The sequence below is a fragment of the Aedes aegypti genome, chromosome 3 (assembly GCF_002204515.2).
Source record: "Aedes aegypti strain LVP_AGWG chromosome 3, AaegL5.0 Primary Assembly, whole genome shotgun sequence".
NCBI lineage: Eukaryota > Metazoa > Arthropoda > Insecta > Diptera > Culicidae > Aedes > Aedes aegypti.
The window spans coordinates 358,595,289-358,600,446 of NC_035109.1; the positions used below are offsets into that span (position 1 = coordinate 358,595,289).

Below are 5,158 nucleotides of genomic sequence, written 5' to 3' on the forward strand. Positions count from 1 at the left end.
CTGTTGCGATCGGGCCGGCTATCTTCCCAATAAAAATAAATGACTGGTACACCCGTACCTGCTGATTCATTTATCACCGTTCCACTTCGTTACATGCTCATTCTTCTGCCTCGACCGTCCGTCCACTCCGCCAAACCCATCCATCACTAAAATCTCGTTGGTTGTTATCTTTGCTCACGCGTCTGCCGTTCTCTGTTCTATCCCACATAAGCTTCTGATGGGGCTCTAGTTATGACGACTTCGTTAGTACAAATCGTATTCAAAGGGAACCGATTGTTGTCGGCTGGTTGGGATCGGGCGAGGAGCGGAAACCGACGAGTGCGGTGGTAATCGATTTGAATAAAATAAAACGAGAACTGCTACAGAAAAAAAAACCGGCAGAAGGCAGCGCAAAAAATAAGCGCACAGCAGGAGAAAAATAACCAGAATCTAATAAGATTAATTTTGCTCACGTAAGTTTTAACTCGATGCGATGCCCGGGCCTTGCTTCTCTGTGTGCGCTGAATACTGCTGCACCCGCGCGTGTTGTTAGCCTAGCCGACGAGGCATGCATCATCGTGCCGATACATTCTCGGCATTATACCCTATTCCTACCGACATCTGCTAGGGCACACAGTTTGGAGATTTTCCGCATCGTGCAGAAATCAGAGAGGTTTTTCGATTCATCTAACAGTAATCTGCTTGGGGGTCGTACCTCAATGACGTTACAGATTACGCGGAAATGCTTGGAACTTGTTCAGACGCGTTAACAGTTTTCTGTTGAACTGTTGGACAGAGGATGCTGAAGTCATGAATAAGGCCTGACGTAATCTACGAACGTCTCCTTGGCCTCTGGTCGAAACCTCTCCTTGTTGACGACGATCGGGCAGCCGCTCTGGAACTCTATCCGAGGAGATGGGGTCTGGGGGGGTAGAAGTACTTTATTAGATATTATGCCTAATTCTAGGTTCCATAACCGGTTTTGAATGCGGTGGCTTGTGCTCCGTTCCGTGGATGGTGATCTCCTCAGATTGGTGGGATGATGGGGAACAGAGGGGGGCTCTGATCGTGTATGCGCTCGTTCGGTGTCGTTTCTGGGTTGGTGGAGGTTGTCCATAGTAGCACTCGCAGCACGTTTCAGCTAAAGGTGGTCAACAAACAAGGAGAGAGAGATTGGACGAAGGTGAGGAATATAGGTGAGTAGAGGACACGCACAGCTCACGTACACACAAGCTCGAATGCTTTTCAAACATAGGTACTTCGGCTCCGTTTTGCTCTTTTGTTGCAATAGTTAGATATGTGCAAAACTTTGGTTTCAATATAGTGATTTTTATGCTCTAGAACAGGTTTCTTCATATGCTGAATGGCTGACCTGCTGTCAATCAATAGATGCGTTCTATGGACTCCGAGTTTCAATTGCTATGATTGTTGTATTCAGTTTGGATAGCCCATCGCTTATTCAAGTTAAACATAGGATCTGATTAATCCACCTAGGAATGGGATTGGTTTACTGAAAAGCAGAAAGTTGCTCGAACTGAACACATTTCAATCTTTACTGAAATGGCACTCAATACCACAATTCCCGTATGAAACCATAACCTTTCAGATAACAAACCTTGTCGTTTGGGACAACCAACAGTCCTACAAAAATCTGTGTGCACACCGTTCATTTATAATAAGTGTCCCCCGGAGCAGTTTTGTGTGCGCACTGATGATGGATTCACAAAATCTCATCCCCAATGGTAGAGTGTGGGGGTCTCTTTCGCCCTCTCGTTCTCGCTCGTTCGTTCGCGCTCGCATGATGGCTTTTATTTTTTTCATTTTTTTGCTTTTACAGTTGTTTGGTTTCTCTTCGAGCCCCACTTTCGCCGCAGGGCTGTTTTGGATCGTTTTACAATTTATGTTTTTACCGCACCTTCTTCGCTTCGCAAGTCCCAAACGTATGTAGGTAGGTATATGCTTGCTAGTGGCTCGCTGGCTGGTACTGATGATGATCATCACGTGCGGCAGCAGGGTCAAGCAAATCTCCGGGCTCTGTCTTATGCTCCTATCTTGGATTCTCGATCAATTTTGCTTTGCTTCTGGTGTCCCTTGGACTGAAGTTTTAATTTTCTTACTCCTTTCGACTGTATTAAATTTATAACCCCTTCTTTTTTGGATACACTGCCAGCTCCCAGCTTCAAGGAGGAAGAGCTTAAAGCCTAAATAAAATATTGTTAAATCGCATAGGTAGAAATCTTTAGCAACAGGATATTATGTTTGCTTAAAAGAATGACTTCAATCAATTTAATTATATCACATACAATCGCATGACTCAAAGCATATCCCATATGGTCTAGTGGCTAGGATATCTGGCTTTCACCCAGAAGGCCCGGGTTCGATTCCCGGTATGGGAAATATTTTTCGTTACTGCTCACCACCTACCATTAAAATCAGAGCATCTGTGAGATCTTTTAATCAAATTGTCATTTAAACAGACAAGAAACAAACAACAAAGCAAGTGCACGCACCCACAATTGTTTGTCCTAACTTTTGCGGCTTGGGATACAATCTCCAGAAAAGTCTGATGACAAAACATATAGCGGACAACATTGCTGCAACTTTCTCAACTTATAGTCAATAAGTTATTTCTAACACAATTTATTTAATAAAAGGTAAAATTAACCATGCATACAATGAGCGATCATTGTCCTAATCTGTTCAAGTTATGATAAACTGTTGTTGCGAAATAAGATTGTTTCAAAACGATTAGGAGAGGACAATTTGCTTGTGGCTGCATGTTAGTTGACAATTGATTCACTGGGCCGTATGAATAAAATGTAGTAAAGTTGAGTTTACTACATTCTCGGTAGTAAACGCTATATGTGGAACACGAGTGGAACATGGTTGTGTCATTTTCCTTTCTACACCTTTCGAACATACTACAAACAACGCATTGCTATGAATAAAGGTAGCATTTACTACAAAGCTACTGGTAGTTAGCTTCAGAGGTTGCTACATATGCTTTGAGTTTGCGGAATTGAATGGAATAATTTACTTTTGAGTAAAAATCATGGGAAAACGATATGAGTTTTGATATATCGGAAGGTATTTTGAGTTTTGCAAAGGAATTCTGAGGTTACGAAAACTTTCGCTCCGCCAATTCTGAGATTCCGGTAAGATTACCGGCAGTAGCAATTTGTAATATCCGTGTGAATTCTGGCATTACGATAATTATGTTATTTTCTAGGAATTTTAGGATGTCGGTGTAAATTCTGACATCTCAGATTTCCTTTTGAATTCCGGAATTCCTGTAGGAAATTTGAGATTCCGATAGGGATGTCAGATTTTTTATGATAATTCTGAAAATTTAAACACCATTCTAGGAATATTGCGGAAATATTATGAATCTGGTAAAAACTCTAGAATTGGGGTGGGAATGGGATTCCGAATATTAATCTCTTGGAATTCTGTGGGTATCTTTGAGACGGTATTTCTGTAAGAATCTATGAGATTGCGGTGGGATTCATGCGAATTATTGTGTGAATATTTGTAATTCCGAAAATCAATCTTTGTAATTATTGTAAACACCTTTAAGATTCTGTTGATCTCCAGTTCCGTTGGAATTTCAAAGTAAAGCTTTAATATAAACGTTTTGAATGTCGGTAAATATTTTATAGATTTCAATGGAATTTTTTGTGGAATCGTTAAGAATTTTAATAATTTCAAAGGGAACCCTGGTGTTTTAGGGGAGATCCTCATTGAATTCTAACGACTACCAATGGAATCACTACAATTCTCATAAAAATCTCTACATTCTAAGTTCTAGACATTCCAAGGATACTATCAGAAACCCCACCAAAATAACGAGAATATCACAGAAACACTTAGAACATCGGAATTCAACATGCTGTTAAGAAAACACACGGGGAGCATCAAAATTCTACCGCAATTTCACCAGAATCTCAGTACTGGTGCTAGAAAATATGTGGATCCAAATTTGATAACTGTAATCTCAAGATCTCTTCATAAATGTTAAGCTAGTATTTAAAAAATTATCGGCGTTGGCGAAGGCCGAAAACCACCCAGAAAATTCTTTGATGTACCATCATCAGAAAATCATAGACATAGAGAGAATACCAGACTAATCGCAAAATTACACTACAAATCTTGTCAAATAACAGCACCTTCAAGATTTGTGCAAACTGTCGCGCAATCGATTAGATTCCATGCATTTTCTTCATATGCATGATTGTATTAATTTTAAGCGTCACTCTGAATAGATTATTCTTTACGTGCAGAATCACTCTGCAATCTGAATGGAAATTTCTTAACGTGCAGCTTCAGTCACTGCTCATGTTCGAAAGTAGTAAGTACTACATGTTCGAAAAGTTTTTTATTCATACCAAAAGTGTAGTAAACTTTGTGGATTTTGTTTTTGAGTACCGTTTTGTCTCAAATTCCGAACAGACTCATATTCTGAACACCCGCTTTTTGTATGGCGATTTGGTTGAAATGTTTCACTGAAATATGTCATCAAATTACTTGGAAATGGCAGTCAATTGCAATTCAATTTAAACGTATTTCAATATGTTTTAGACCTCGGGAATAGTGATGATTCCCTAGCTCGAGGCTAGTAAATTCAGCTCAGATTAATATATTTGCGAAATTTTTATTTTGTATACGATTTATTCGTGCTGTTCGGAATTTGAATCAAGGTGTTCGGAATATGAGACAGAATGAACACAGTGTTCGGCATTTGAATCAAAATGTTGTTCCATACTTTTACATAAAAACAACACCAAACACGTTAAAATAAAAATTTTACCGGCACACCCAACAGCTAACAATCAGACTTGACGAATGAATTGAAATTTTCACAGATATCATATAATTTATGTCCATGAGATGCGTTTGAAGTCACGCTTGGCCTTAAGTGTTCGGAATATGAGTCAAAACGGTAGATGCTACATGTAGTAAAGTTCAAAGTTTTTTATTCATATCACCCACTGTTTATGGTTCATTGCTTGTAATTCGAAAATATTTTTGATTAGGGGGAGAACACTAATTTTCGACCTACAAGAAATCTGTGCCAATTTGCAGTTTTTCATACAAAGTAGGCCGAAATCGCATGAATGGGTCGAAAATAAGTGCTAGGCCAGGTCGAAAGGAAAAATTGCGTTTGACGAAACAACGCAGT

The 5,158-nt window shown here is 39.6% G+C and overlaps 1 non-coding gene across 1 annotated transcript; it reads left to right on the forward strand.

The window, feature by feature from the left end:
* Positions 1-2,303: 2,303 nt before the first annotated feature.
* On the forward strand, positions 2,304-2,375 carry Trnae-uuc. Its single transcript has one exon. It is a non-coding gene; the product is annotated as a tRNA-Glu (tRNA).
* Positions 2,376-5,158: the final 2,783 nt, after the last annotated feature.